Below are 16,989 nucleotides of genomic sequence, written 5' to 3' on the forward strand. Positions count from 1 at the left end.
ATGGGATATCCAACTCCTTCCCGTTCCAAACCTGAGACCCTTCCTATGGCATGAGATGTGATATCCAACTCCTTCCCATTACAATCCTGAGACCCTTCCTATAGCATGAGATGCGATATCTCAATGCTTCTAATACCAAACCTGGACCCTTCCTATAGCATGAGATGTGATATCAAACTCCGTCCCATTCCAATCCTGCGTCCCTTCCTATAGCATGAGATTTGATATCTCAATGTTTCTACTACCAAACCTGAGACCCTTCCTATAACATGAGACGTGATATCCATCTCCTTCCCATTCCAATCCTGAGACTCTTCCTATAGCATGAGATGTGATATCTCAATGCTTCTACCAAACCTGAGACCCTTCCTATAGCATGAGATGTGATATCCGACTCCTTCCCATTCCAATCCTCAGACACTTCCTATAGCATGAGATGTGATAACTCAATGCTTCTAATACCAAACCTGAGACCCTTCCTATGGCATGAGATTTGATATCAAACTCCTTCCCAATCCAATCCTGAGACCCTTCCTATAGCATGAGATATGATATCCAACTCCTTCCCATTCCAATCCTGAAACCCTTCCTACACCATGAGATGTGATATCTTAATGCTTCTAATACCAAACCTGAGACCCGTCCTATAACATGAGATGTGATATCCAAATCCTTCCCCTTCCAAACCTGAGACCCTTCCTTTAGCATGAGATGTGATATCCAGCTCCTTCTCATTCCCATCCTGAGACCCTTCCGATAGCATGAGATGTGATATCTCAATGCTTCTAATATCAAAACTGAGACCCTCCCTATAGCATGAGATGTGATATCTAAGACCTTCCCATTCCAATCCTGAGACCCTTCGGATAGCAGAGATGTGATATTTCAATGCTTATACCAAACCTGAGACCCTTCCTATAGCATGAGATGTGATATCCAACTCCTTCCCATTCCAATCCTGAGACCCTTACTATAGCATGAGATGTGATATCTCAATGCCTCTAATACCAAACCTGAGATCCTACCTCTAACATGAAATGTGATATCCAACTACTTCCCCTTCCAAACCTGAGAGCCTTCCTATAACACGAGATGTGATATCGAAGTCCTTCCCATTCCAATCCTGAGACCCTTCCTATAACATGAGATGTGGTATCCAACTCCTTCCCATTCCAACCTGAGACCCTTCCTATAGCATGAGATGGGATATCCAACTACTTCCAAATCCAATCCTGATACCCTTCCGATAGCATGAGATGTGATATCCCAATGCTTCTACCAAACCTGAGACCCATACTATGGCATGAGATGTGATATCAAACTCCTTCCCATTCCAATCCCGAGACCCTTCCTATACCTTGAGATGTGATATCCAACTCCTTCCCATTCCAATTCTGAGACCCTTCCTATACCAGGAGACTTGCTATCTCAATGCTTCTAATACCAAACCTGCACCCGTCCTATAACATGAGTTGTGATATCCAAATCCTTCCCCTTCCAAACCTGAGACCCTTCCTTTATCATGAGATGTGATATCCAACTCCTTCCCATTCCAATCCTGAGACCCTTCCCATATCATGAGATGTGATATCTCAATGCTTCTAATATCAAACTTGAGACCCTCCCTATAGCATGAGATGTGATATCCAAGTCCTTCCCATTCCAATCCTGAGACTCTTCCTATAGCATGAGATGTGATATCTCAATGCTTCTACCAAACCTGAGACCCTTCCTATAGCATGAGATGTGATATCCAACTCCTTCCCATTCCAATCCTCAGACACTTCCTATAGCATGAGATGTGATATCTCAATGCTTCTAATACCAAACCTGAGACCCTTCCTATGGCATGAGATTTGATATCAAACTCCTTCCCAATCCAATCCTGAGACCCTTCCTATAGCATGAGATATGATATCCAACTCCTTCCCATTCCAATCCTGAAACCCTTCCTATACCATGAGATGTGATATCTTAATGCTTCTAATACCAAACGTGAGACCCGTCCTATAACATAAGATGTGATATCCAAATCCTTCCCCTTCCAAACCTGAGACCCTTCCTTTAGCATGAGATGTGATATCCAGCTCCTTCTCATTCCAATCCTGAGACCCTTCCGATAGCATGAGATGTGATATCTCAATGCTTCTAATATCCCTATAGCATATCTCATGCTATAGGGAGGGACACTTCCTATAGCATGAGATGTGATAACTCAATGCTTCTAATACCAAACCTGAGACCCTTCCTATGGCATGAGATTTGATATCAAACTCCTTCCCAATCCAATCCTGAGACCCTTCCTATAGCATGAGATATGATATCCAACTCCTTCCCATTCCAATCCTGAAACCCTTCCTATACCATGAGATGTGATATCTTAATGCTTCTAATACCAAACGTGAGACCCGTCCTATAACATAAGATGTGATATCCAAATCCTTCCCCTTCCAAACCTGAGACCCTTCCTTTAGCATGAGATGTGATATCCAGCTCCTTCTCATTCCAATCCTGAGACCCTTCCGATAGCATGAGATGTGATATCTCAATGCTTCTAATATCAAAACTGAGACCCTCCCTATAGCATGAGATGTGATATCTAAGTCCTTCCCATTCCAATCCTGAGACCCTTCAGATAGCAGAGATGTGATATCTCAATGCTTATACCAAACCTGAGACCCTTCCTATGGCATGAGATGTGATATCCAACTCCTTCCCATTCCAATCCTGAGACCCTTCCTATAGCATGAGATGTGATATCTCAATGCTTCTACCAAACCTGAGACCCTTCCTTTAGCATGAGATGTGATATCCAACTCCTTCCCATTCCAATCCTGAGACCCTTACTATAGCATGAGATGTGATATCTCAATGCTTTTAATACCAAACCTGAGATCCTTCCTATAACATGAGATGTGATATCCAAATCCTTCCCCTTCCAAACCTGAGACCCTCCCTTTAGCATGAGATGTGATATCCAACTCCTTCCCATTCCAATCATGAGACCCTTCTGATAGCATGAGATGTGATATCTCAATGCTTCTAATACCAAACCTGAGATCCTTCCGATAGCATGAGATGTGATATCTCAATGCTTCTAATACCAAACCTGAGATCCTTCCTATAACATGAGATGTAATATCCAAATCCTTCCCCTTCCAAACCAGAGACCCTCCCTTTAGCGTGAGATGTGATATCCAACTCCTTCCCATTCCAATCCTTAGACCCTTCTGATAGCATGAGATGTGATGTCTCAATGCCTCTAATACCAAACCTGAGATCCTACATCTAACATGAAATGTGATATCCAACTCCTTCCCCTTCCAAACCTGAGAGCCTTCCTATAACATGAGATGTGATATCGAAGTCCTTCCCATTCCAATCCTGAGACCCTTCCTATAACATGAGATGAGATATCCAACTCCTTCCCATTCCAACCTGAGACCCTTCCTATAGCATGAGATGGGATATCCAATTACTTCCAAATCCAATCCTGATACCCTTCCGATAGCATGAGATGTGATATCCCAATGCTTCTACCAAACCTGAGACCCATACTATGGCATGAGATGTGATATCAAACTCCTTCCCATTCCAATCCCGAGACCCTTCCTATAGCTTGAGATGTGATATCCAACTCCTTCCCATTCCAATTCTGAGACCCTTCCTATACCAGGAGACTTTCTATCTCAATGCTTCTAATACCAAACCTGACACCCGTCCTATAACATGAGTTGTGATATCCAACTCCTTCCCATTCCAATCCTCAGACACTTCCTATAGCATGAGATGTGATATCTCAATGCTTCTAATACCAAACCTGAGACCCTTCCTATGGCATGATATTTGATATCAAACTCCTTCCCATTCCAATCCTGAGACCCTTCCTATAGCATGAGATATGATATCCAACTCCTTCCCATTCCAATCCTGAAACCCTTCCTATACCATAAGATGTGATATCTTAATGCTTCTAATACCAAACCTGAGACCCGTCCTATAACATGAGATGTGATATCCAAATCCTTCCCCTTCCAAACCTGAGACCCTTCCTTTAGCATGAGATGCGATATCCAGCTCCTTCCCATTCCAATCCTGAGAACCTTCCGATAGCAGAGATGCGATATCTCAATGCTTATACCAAACCTGAGACCCTTCCTATGGCATGAGATGTGATATCCAACTCCTTCCCATTTCAATCCTGAGACCCTTCCTATAGCATGAGATGTGATATCTCAATGCTTCTAATACCAAACCTGAGACCCATCCTATAGCATGAGATGGGAAATGTGATATCCAACTCCTTCCCCTTCCAAACCTGAGAGCCTTCCTATAGAATGAGATGTGATATTGAAGTATTTCCCATTTCAATCCTGAGACCCTTCCTATAACATGAGATGTGATACCCAACACCTTCCCATTCCAACCTGAGACCCTTCCTATAGCATGAGATGGGATATCCAACTACTTCCAAATCCAATCCTGATACCCTTCCGTTAGCATGAGATGTATCTCAATGCTTCTAATACCAAACCTGAGATCCCTCCTATAACATGAAATGTGATATCCAAATCCTTCCCCTTCCAAACCTGAGACCCTCCCTTTAGCATGAGATGTGATATCCAATTCCTTCCCATTCCAATCCTGAGACCCTTCTGATAGCATGAGATGTGATATCTCAATGCCTCTAATACCAAACCTGAGATCCTACCTCTAACATGAAATGTGATATCCTACTCCTTCCCTTTCCAAACGTGAGACCCTCCCTATAGCATGAGATGTGATATCCAACTCCTTCCCATTCCAATCCTGAGACCCTTCCTATAGCATGAGATGTGATATCTCAATGCTTATACCAAACCTGAGAATCTTCCTATAGCATGAGATGTGATATCCAACTCCTTCCCATTTCAATCCTGAGACCCTTCCTATAACATGAGATGTGATATCCAACTCCTTCCCATTCCAATCCTGAGACCCTTCTGAGAGCATGAGATGTGATATCTCAATGCTTCTAATACCAAACCTGAGGTCCTTCCGATAGCATGAGATGTGATATCTCAATTCTTCTAATACCAAACCTGAGATCCTTCCTATAACACGAGATGTGATATCCAAATCCTTCCCCTTCCAAACCTGAGACCCTCCCTTTGGCATGAGATGTGATATCCAACTCCTTCCCATTCCAATCCTGAGACCCTTCTGATAGCATGAGATGTGATATCTCAATGCCTCTAACAAACCTGAGATCCTACCTCTAACATGAAATGTGATATCCAACTCCTTCCCCTTCCAAACCTGAGAGGCTTCCTATAGCATGAGATGTGATATCGAAGTATTTCCCATTCCAATCCTGAGACCCTTCCTATAACATGAGATGTGATATCCAACTCCTTCCCATTCCAACCTGAGACCCTTCCTATAGCATGAGATGGGATATCCAACTACTTCCAAATCCAATCCTGATACCCTTTCGATAGCATGAGATGTGATATCTCAATGCCTCTAATACCAAACCTGAGATCCTTCCGATAGCATGAGATGCAATATCTCAATGCTTGTAATACCAAACCTGATTTCCTTCCTATAACATGAGATGTGATATCCAAATCCTTCCCCTTCCAAACCTGAGACCCTCCCTTTAGCATGAGATGTGATATCTCAATGCTTCTAATACCAAACCTGATTTCCTTCCTATAACATGAGATGTGATATCAAAATCCTTCCCCTTCCAATCCTGAGACCCTCCCTTTAGCATGAGATGTGATATCCAACTCCTTCCCATTCCAATCCTGAGACCCTTCTGATAGCATGAGATGTGATATCTCAATGCCTCTAATACCAAACCTGAGATCCTACCTCTAACATGAAATGTGATATCCTACTCCTTCCCTTTCCAAACGTGAGACCCTCCCTATAGCATGAGATGTGATATCCAAATACTTCCCATTCCAATCCTGAGACCCTTCCTATAGCATGAGATGTGATATCTCAATGCTTATACCAAACCTGAGACCCTTCCTATAGCATGAGATGTGATATCCAACTCCTTCCCATTCCAATCCTGAGACCTTTCCTATAACATGAGATGTGATGTCTCAATGCTTCTAATACCAAACCTGAGATCCTTCCTATGGCATGAGATGTGATATCCAACTCCTTCCCATTCCAACCTGAGACCCTTCCTATAGCATGAGATGTGATATCCAACTCCTTCCCATTCCAATCCTGAGACCCTTCTGATAGCATGAGATGTGATATCTCAATGCTTCTAATACCAAACCTGAGATCCTTCCGATAACATGAGATGTGATATCTCAATTCTTCTAATACCAAACCTGAGATCCTTCCTATAACACGAGATGTGATATCCAAATACTTCCCCTTCCAAACCTGAGACCCTCCCTTTGGCATGAGATGTGATATCCAACTCCTTCCCATTCCAATCCTTAGAGCCTTCTGATAGCATGAGATGTGATATCTCAATGCCTCTAATACCAAACCTGAGATCCTACCTCTAACATGAAATGTGATATCCAACTCCTTCCCCTTTCAAACCTGAGAGCCTTCCTATAACATGAGATGTGATATCGAAGTCCTTCCCATTCCAATCCTGACACCCTTCCTATAACATGAGATGTGATACCCAACACCTTCCCATTCCAACCTGAGACCCTTCCTATAGCATGAGATGGGATATCCAACTACTTCCAAATCCAATCCTGATACCCTTCCTATAGCATGAGATGTGATATCTCAATGCTTCTAATACCAAACCTGAGATCCTTCCTATAACATGAGATGTTATATCCAAATCCTTCCCCTTCCAAACCTGAGACCCTCCCTTTAGCATGAGATGTGATATCCAACTCCTTCCCATTCCAATCCTGAGACCCTTCTGATAGCATGAGATGTGATATCTCAATGCCTCTAATACCAAACCTGAGATCCTACCTCTAACATGAAATGTGATATCCTACTCCTTCCCTTTCCAAACATGAGACCCTCCCTATAGCATGAGATGTGATATCCAACTCCTTCCCATTCCAATCCTGAGACCCTTCCTATAGCATGAGATGTGATATCTCAATGCTTATACCAAACCTGAGACCCTTCCTATAGCATGAGATGTGATATCCAACTCCTTCCCATTCCATTCCTGAGACCCTTCCTATAACATGAGATGTGATGTCTCAATGCTTCTAATGCCAAACCTGAGATCCTTCCTATGGCATGTGATGTCATATAAAACTCCTTCCCATTCCAATCCTGAGACCCTTCCTATAGCATGAGATGTGATATCCAACTCCTTCCCATTCCAATCCTGAGACCCTTCTGAGAGCATGAAATGTGATATCTCAATGCTTCTAATACCTGTTAAGACAGATTTCTGAACTCTGTCCTGGTGGCGCAGAAGTTCAGAAGGCCAACCTAATTACTTGGAACAGGGTAACCTCTGGACGAGCCAGACCAATCAAGGTAGCGATCGCGGCGGTCAAGACTAGGTCTCAAGAGGGGTGAGGGTGACTGAAAGCCCGCAATGAGCACACAAAGCAAGAGCGCTTACAAACTACTCCAAACAGTTGTTATATCAAAAATATATACACATTTATTTTAAGGCCTTTAAAACAACGACCGCAGCGAGAAAATCACAGTATCACAATATTAAACCAACACATACCATATCAACACAATATATATACAAATACGACAGTCTTAAGCATTAGAGGCACGAAATGTGTAGTCTACCTGCAAGGGAAGGAAAACAGGCAGTGCGATAATGCTTTAGACGCAGTTCGCCTTCAGATGCACCTAACTAGATGGAAGCCGAGCCCTGCGAAGAGTGGAGCCTTGTGCTCAAAGTACCTGCCACGCCGGTGCCAACGGGCAAAAGGGGAAGCTCTTCGGAGGAAGTCAGGCAGTTCGGGTTAGTGCACAGCAGAAGGAGAACAGGTTCCGCAACTCAAGCGCAGCCTCCACAGCGAGCAGAAGCAGAGCGCGAGTACGGACAAAAGGGTGCTGTTTTTACACAGCGGGGAAAAGCAATGGGCTACTGCAGGAGGGCGACCAGATCCTAGCTAAACTACTCACCGGTCCCCGAAGCAAGCAGACCCAGGCTTCTCCACGTTAGTTTCAGCAGCTGGCAGGTTCAGAAGAGCAGGGAACGCCTCGTAGTCGTGTAGAGCAAAAAGACGTCCCAATCGACGAAACCAGCACAGTTTGTTGCCGCAGCAGGACAACGGAGCGGCCGTGTGTATCCGAGCCAAATGTACACTCCTCCCTTCAGACTTGGGAACGCCAAGTGTACGAAGCGTGGGAGAGTGACAAGGACTCGAAATACAACACAACCTGGCGGCGGTTACAGAGCAGGACTCCCTTGTAAGCTGGTCAGTCAACTGGATGGCCCAGAGACACTTCCGAAGGCTTGGAATTGATGAAGTCGCCGGGAATAGCTGTTTCTGTTATTCCAAAGGTCGAAGCACCAGTACAGGCCTTCTGGTTCGATCAAAGGAGGAAAGGGTTTCACAGGACGACAGCAGTGCAAAGGAGGAGTCCTTCAGCGGGTCACCAGCGATTCCTCGGTCCAGCCTCTTGGTTGCAGGATACTTGGCTCCTGTATTCCTTCGTTCGTGAGAACTCAGGAGATCGACATGGTAGTGGTGTTTCCAGCCCCCTCTTATCCACGGTTCCCTTCGCGCCAAAACGGAGGGGAGCCAATGGGAGATCCGCTCATCAACACACATACCATACGTGGACCAATCACGGACCACGGTGGTCCCAGGCATTCACACCACCCTAGACTCTCTGGCACCCAGGATGTGTATTGGGACCAGACATCCCAGCCCACACCCTGGAGGCACACAAAAGACATGTAGAAGCCCGCGAAAGCAACCACGTTTCGCGGGAAAGTACATGCCCAAATAAGGAAGGCCCCGGGTCGCTTGACCTGGGGAAGGTGAAGGGAGCAAGACGGTCAGTGGACAGGACAAAGGAGCCTCGTGGTCTGGCCATTTTGGGAGCCAGGCCACCATTTTGGGTTCAGTGCGAAAAACGTGCTCAGAACGCCAAAAGGAGCTCAAAATAAACAAAACGATCGCTGCCACCATTCCAGTCCCTGAATGACTTGCACCGATCAAATACAATCCTAAACGAGTATCTAGGGCCTGTAGAAGGCTAGAGACCCAAGAGAGCTGTAACTTAGCTTACAGTGCCCTCTTGTGTCATGTTGCACTAAAGCCGCAACACGATAAAAGAAACTACGGGAAATAGCGTTCCCCGGTACTGACTGTCTTAAGGGCATGTCAGTTTCCCCGTAAGAAAGGAGCGAAAGCCCAGAGGAGTCCGGCAGAAGGCTGCACTTCTCTGGCAAAGTCAAGAACAAGGTGAAAACAACAGCAAAAAGTTTAGGGGTTGCCACATGGAAGGAATGTTACCTACAATTACGAAATCTTTCCTAACACTCGCCCCTCCCAGACTATGGACAGGGGGAACTAATCCACCCCTGGATGAGTCTCTTGTTCAGGTCGGTTAAACATTCTGGACAACCCATCAGCATTGCTATGTTGGACACCTGGCCTATGCTCAATAGTGAAGTTGAAGCCTTGTAGACTTATGGACCACCTAAGCAACTTTGGATTCTCCCCCTTCATGTTCATTAGCCACTTTAACAGCTTATGGTCAGTCTGCACAGTGAAGTGGGTCCCATAGAGGTAGGGCCTCAGCTTCCTTAGGGCCCACACAACAGAGAAACATTCTTTCTCTACCGTGGACCATCTGAGCTCTCTGTCCTTAAGCTGGCGACTAATAAAACCGATAGGGTGTTCCTTACCCTTCTCATCTACTTGTGATAGTACAGCTCCTATCCCAGTGTCAGAGGCATCCGTCTGCACGATAAAAGGTCTTTGATAATCCGGGGCCCTGAGGACAGGGGCCTGGCACAAGGAGTCTTTTAAGCCATTGAAGGCCTTCTCACACTCGTCGGTCCAAGTTACCTTCTTGGGTTTCTTCGGAGTTGTGAGGGCAGTCAGAGGGGCAGCTATGGTGCCATAGTCTGCCACAAAATTGCGGTAATACCCCGTGAGTCCTAAGAAGGCTCTCACTTGGGTTTGCGTAGTGGGGGTAGGCCAGTCTCGTACTGCTTGTACTTTACTGGGTAGAGGCTGTATCCTCCCTCCACCTACTTCATGTCCAAGGTAAACCACTGAGCCTTGTCCAATCTGGCATTTACTAGCCTTTATGGTCAAGTGGGCTTTCTGAAGAGCCTGGAGCACAATCCTGAGGTGTTTCACATGGTCTTCCCAGGTGGCACTGAAAACTGCTATATCGTCCAGATATGCAAGACAGAATTCATCCAACCCATTCAACACATGATTCACAAGCCTCTGGAAAGTGGCAGGTGCATTCTTCAACCCGAACGGCATTACCCGGAATTGGTAAAGGCCGTCTGGAGTAGAAAATGCTGTCTTCTCCTTGGCATGTTCTGCTAAAGCTATTTGCCAATAGCCAGCAGTGAGGTCAAACGTGCTGAGGTACTTGGAGGCACCCAAAGTATCCACCAGCTCATCTGTTCGAGGCAAGGGGTGTGCATCTGTCTTGGTGACAGCATTCAGAGCCCTGTAATCCACGCAGAACCTCAATTCAGAAGTGCCTGCCTTTGGAACCAACATCACTGGGCTGGACCAAGGACCACTAGAGGGTTCAATCACCCCAAGGTCTAACATCTTGTTGACCTCGGTCTTGATATAAGACCGTACTTTGTCTGACATCCTGTATCCCCTACTTTTGGTAGGTACACTGTCTCCTGTGTCAATGTTATGTTTGCACAAAGGTGTCAAACCAGAGGACTGTGAAAACAGGGGGGAAAACTGCCTAAGCAAACTTTTCACCTCAGCCTGCTGATCAGAAGTCAGGTGAGGGGCCACTCGGACACCCTCAAAGGAGCTATCTGAAGGACCGCTTTGGAACAGGTCGGGGAGAGGTTCAGACTCCTCTTCCTCAACGTCTGACGCCAGTAGCAGTGCTGCGATTTCGACTCTTGGGACGAAAGCCTTCGGCCTATTCACGTGAAACACTTTTGGAGCCTGTCCAGGCCTTCCAAGGTCCACTAAATAGTTGACCTCACCCAGGGGCTCCACCACTGTGTAAGGGCCTGACCATTTGTCCTGTAAAGCTCGAGGCCTTATGGGATTCATGATCAGGACTTGCTGACCAGGTGTAAAGTTGATGAGGGAAGCTTTCTGGTCGTACCAATGTTTCACCAGCGCTTGCCCTGCCTTCAATTTATCACTAGCCAAGCCCATCAGGAGTACCATCCGTTTTCTGAGCCCTAGCACATAATCAACTACGTTGGTAGTAACAGGGGGAGTGGGCATCTCCCATCCCTCTTTGACGATGGCTAAGGGTCCCCGTACGGGATGACCGAACAGAAGTTCGAAGGGGCTGAAGCCAACACCCTCCTGTGGTACCTCTCGGTAGGCAAACAGTAAGCATGGTAAAAGAAGATCCCATTTTCTTCTCTGAGGCTCCTCCAGAGCCCCAATCATGCTCTTTAACGTTCTGTTGAAACGTTCCACCAGACCATTGGTCTGGGGGTGGTATGCAGAAGAGAACTTGTAGGTGACCCCACATTCTTTCCACATAGCCTGCATATACTTCGACATAAAGTTGCTGCCACGATCTGACACAACTTCTTTAGGGAAGCCAACCCTAGTAAATATGCCGAGTAAAGCTTTTGCAACTGACTTGGCAGTTACAGTTTTCAATGGGATGGCCTCAGGATACCTGGTTGCATGGTCGACCAGCACCAGGATAAACCTATTGCCCGAGGATGTTTGCGGGTCAAGGGGACCAACGATGTCGATCCCTACCCTTTCAAATGGTACCCCCACAACTGGGAGCGGTACCAACGGAGCTTGGATTGTCGCGCCAACCTTACCAGACAACTGGCAGGAGGCACAACTCCTGCAGTGACTTTCTACTTGCACCCCCATCTTGGGCCAGTAGAAGTGCATGGATGACCTTTGCTTGGTCCTCTTCATACCAAGGTGACCAGCAAGGGGAACTTCATGCGCCAACTGCAGGAGGAAGGGCCTAACAGCAAGGGGAACCACCAACCTCCTATGGTCTCCTTCTGTAGACTCTGTGGGCTCACTATACAGGAGTCCACCTTCCCAATAAATCCTATGCGTCCCAGGAGGTGCACCCTCAAGCTGGGAGCAGGCCTGTCTCCTTAGGCCTTCCAGAGATGGGCACTCACGTTGGCCTTTACTGAATTCGTCCCTATCAGGACCTCCTTCAATTAACAAGTCTTTTAGTTCAGGATGATCGTTGGGGTCGAATACTTCAGGCATCGCCACCTCCTCGTCAGGCCCGGGCGATTGACCAACTTCCTCCACCGCAGTGGTAGGCGAGCTCGGGGGAATATTCTCTTTCCCTCGTCGTGACTTGTTGACTCCTTTCGCCTTGGGTTTCCCCTTCGGCTGGGGCGGCATATTGGACTTGGCCAATGCTGCCCGTGCTTGAGACCGTGTGTAGGGTCTTTCGGCAGTGTCTCCTACGAGCCCTAAAGCTCTGAGATCATTACCTAACAAGACCTTTCCCGGGACGTTTCTCTGAATGCTCACTGGAATCCTGACTGCTGTACCATTTAAAGTAAGATTTACAGGTATTACGGGAAACATACGAAGGGGGCCGTCAGCCAACTTAGTGGGCATCAGAGTAGCTCTGGCAACTTCCTCTGAGTCTACCAAGGTAGAATCCACTACAGTGCGACTGCACCCACTATCCCTAAGAGCTGGAGTATCCACTCCATTGATCAGCACACTGTCTTTAAAGTAGTGCTTGGTATTATCCGGAATCCTAGCATAAGCCTCTGCGACTTTAGGCTCCCAGGAACCCAGGGACACTAAAACTACCTCAGCCTCTATTCCACTGGGAAATGAGTCTGAGGAGAAGGATGCTCCTGTAATCTCTTCTTCCTCGTAGGAGGAGAAGGCCAGATTAGCGGAGTGGACCCCCAAAGGTCTAACCTTACAACGGGGATCCCCCTTCACGTGGTCAGTTGCTCCACAAGAAAAACAAGCCCCAGTGGGTCTGTTTACGTAGGGAGGCTTATTGTAACCAGAGTTCTGTTTGGGAGGCGGACCTCCACTGCCCTGTGAGTTCTCTTGTGTCTTACCCTTGTTTTTCTTTTTGTGGCCCTTATGGGAAGAAGATTTAGCAGATTCCCCACCCTCCATATCTTTGGACTTTTTCCCTTCCTCCTGCTTACCAGGATGAGTTTTGTCCTTATGGGACACTCGATGTGACACCCATAAGTCTGCTGCAATGGCCAGCTTCTTAGGATCTGTCTCCTTCGAATCGGCCAAATGCTGCTTAAGCTCCGGGGAAGAAGAAGCAAAAATATGTTCCAGCATGACAAGATTTATCATGCCTTCGAAGGTAGAAACCTTATAACCTTCGACCCAGCCAGTTAAGTTTTTCAAAGATTCAGCGACATAAGATACCCAAGTACCACCTTCCTTTTTCTTATACTCTCGAAAACGCTTTAAATATTGGGCCGGAGTCTTCCCAAACTTTAAAATGAGAGTTTGCTTTAACATTGCGAAATCAGCTCGCTCAGCCTTCGACATTTCCATAATGGCACTACAGCCAGAATGGGGCAGTCTGCTGAGTAACCATGCAATCTTATCAGCATTGTCAACTTCTTGAACTTCGCATGCATACTCAAACGCATTCAGCCAGTCCATAATGTCATTCCTTTCTTCATACACACTGAGCAGATCTTTCGGAAACCGTGGATGAGAGGAAGCCCCAGACCCATGTCCAGGACCCTTGGACCCATTTGCAACCTGAAGGTTGGCCAGTTCCAACTGGTGATCCCTGTCTTTTTGTTTTTCTGCCTGTTCGATTTTTAGTTTGGCTATGCTGAATTCAAGCTCCTGCTGCCTAAACCGCAGCTCTTGCTTCTTGAATTCAAGCATAGCCTCCCCATCAGCACTGGCAGAGGAAACATTAGACATCACATCCTCCCTGTCCTCGTGGTCGCGATGGATCAGTGCAGCGGCAGAACCGTCGGTTCTACCAGTGAGAGCAGCCCCACCACCTTCTGCACTGTCCTCAGAAGTTATAGCGTCAAGCTGCACTTCTTGCCACGCCACAATTCTTTGGATCATTTCCAATTTCGTGCCTTGAGAGGAAACACCTCTCTCCGCACACATCTTCTTCAATGTTTCTGATTTGGAAGCATTTAAAGTTAACAAGGTATTTGTTTCCATACTGTTTGATAGGACTATGGCCTTTTTAAAGTTATACTACAACAATTCACTACGTGTACTGGTTGGAATAACCTGAAATGCCTTAGTTCGTGCGCAACACTGGATACCTTCAGTCATATCCCACCGCTGTACACCAATTTGTTAAGACGGATTTCTGAACTCTGTCCTGGTGGCGCAGAAGTTCAGAAGGCCAACCTAATTACTTGGAACAGGGTAACCTCTGGACGAGCCAGACCAATCAAGGTAGCGATCGCGGCGGTCAAGACTAGGTCTCAAGAGGGGTGAGGGTGACTGAAAGCCCGCAATGAGCACACAAAGCAAGAGCGCTTACAAACTACTCCAAACAGTTGTTATATCAAAAATATATACACATTTATTTTAAGGCCTTTAAAACAACGACCGCAGCGAGAAAATCACAGTATCACAATATTAAACCAACACATACCATATCAACACAATATATATACAAATACGACAGTCTTAAGCATTAGAGGCACGAAATGTGTAGTCCACCTGCAAGGGAAGGAAAACAGGCAGTGCGATAATGCTTTAGACGCAGTTCGCCTTCAGATGCACCTAACTAGATGGAAGTCCGAGCCCTGCGAAGAGTGGAGCCTTGTGCTCAAAGTACCTGCCACGCCGGTGCCAACGGGCAAAAGGGGAAGCTCTTCGGAGGAAGTCAGGCAGTTCGGGTTAGTGCACAGCAGAAGGAGAACAGGTTCCGCAACTCAAGCGCAGCCTCCACAGCGAGCAGAAGCAGAGCGCGAGTACGGACAAAAAGGGTGCTGTTTTTACACAGCGGGGAAAAGCAATGGGCTACTGCAGGAGGGCGACCAGATCCTAGCTAAACTACTCACCGGTCCCCGAAGCAAGCAGACCCAGGCTTCTCCACGTTAGTTTCAGCAGCTGGCAGGTTCAGAAGAGCAGGGAACGCCTCGTAGTCGTGTAGAGCAAAAAGACGTCCCAATCGATGAAACCAGCACAGTTTGTTGCCGCAGCAGGACAACGGAGCGGCCGTGTGTATCCGAGCCAAATGTACACTCCTCCCTTCAGACTTGGGAACGCCAAGTGTACGAAGCGTGGGAGAGTGACAAGGACTCGAAATACAACACAACCTGGCGGCGGTTACAGAGCAGGACTCCCTTGTAAGCTGGTCAGTCAACTGGATGGCCCAGAGACACTTCCGAAGGCTTACTTGGCAGGAGTTGATGAAGTCACCGGGAATAGCTGTTTCTGCTATTCCAAAGGTCGAAGCACCAGTACAGGCCTTCTGGTTCGATTAAAGGAGGAAAGGGTTTCACAGGACGACAGCAGTGCAAAGGAGGAGTCCTTCAGCGGGTCACCAGCGATTCCTCGGTCCAGCCTCTTGGTTGCAGGATACTTGGCTCCTGTATTCCTTCGTTCGTGAGAACTCAGGAGATCGACATGGTAGTGGTGTTTCCAGCCCCCTCTTATCCACGGTTCCCTTCGCGCCAAAACGGAGGGGAGCCAATGGGAGATCCGCTCATCAACACACATACCATACGTGGACCAATCACGGACCACGGTGGTCCCAGGCATTCACACCACCCTAGACTCTCTGGCACCCAGGATGTGTATTGGGACCAGACATCCCAGCCCACACCCTGGAGGCACACAAAAGACATGTAGAAGCCCGCGAAAGCAACCACGTTTCGCGGGAAAGTACATGCCCAAATAAGGAAGGCCCCGGGTCGCTTGACCTGGGGAAGGTGAAGGGAACAAGACGGTCAGTGGACAGGACAAAGGAGCCTCGTGGTCTGGCCATTTTGGGAGCCAGGCCACCATTTTGGGTTCAGTGCGAAAAACGTGCTCAGAACGCCAAAAGGAGCTCAAAATAAACAAAACGATCGCTGCCACCATTCCAGTCCCTGAATGACTTGCACCGATCAAATACAATCCTAAACGAGTATCTAGGGCCTGTAGAAGGCTAGAGACCCAAGAGAGCTGTAACTTAGCTTACAGTGCCCTCTTGTGTCATGTTGCACTAAAGCCGCAACACGATAAAAGAAACTACGGGAAACAGCGTTCCCCGGTACTGACTGTCTTAAGGGCATGTCAGTTTCCCCGTAAGAAAGGAGCGAAAGCCCAGAGGAGTGCGGCAGAAAGCTGCACTTCTCTGGCAAAGTCAAGAACAAGGTGAAAACAACAGCAAAAAGTTTAGGGGTTGCCACATGGAAGGAAAGTTACCTACAATTACGAAATCTTTCCTAACAATACCAAACCTGAGATCCTTCCGATAGCATGAGATGTGATATCTCAATTCTTCTAATACCAAACCTGAGATCCTTCCTATAACACGAGATGTGATATCCAAATCCTTCCCCTTCCAAACCTGAGACCCTCCCTTTGGCATGAGATGTGATATCCAACTCCTTCCCATTCCAACCCTGAGACCCTTATGATAGCATGAGATGTGATATCTCAATGCCTCTAACAAACCTGAGATCCTACCTCTAACATGAAATGTGATATCCAACTCCTTCCCATTCCAATCCTGAGACCCTTCCTATAGCATGAGACGTGATATCTCAATGCTTCTAATACCAAACCTGAGACCCTTCCTATAGCATGATATAGGATATCCAACTCCTTCCCAATCCAATCCTGAGACCCTTCTGATAGCATGAGATGTGATATCTCAATGCTTCTACCAAACCTGAGACCCTTCCTATGGCATGAGATGTGATTTCAA

Source organism: Ambystoma mexicanum, chromosome 14, assembly GCF_040938575.1.
Source record: "Ambystoma mexicanum isolate Mex_15411 chromosome 14, UKY_AmexF1_1, whole genome shotgun sequence".
In the NCBI taxonomy this organism is placed as follows: Eukaryota; Metazoa; Chordata; class Amphibia; order Caudata; family Ambystomatidae; genus Ambystoma; species Ambystoma mexicanum.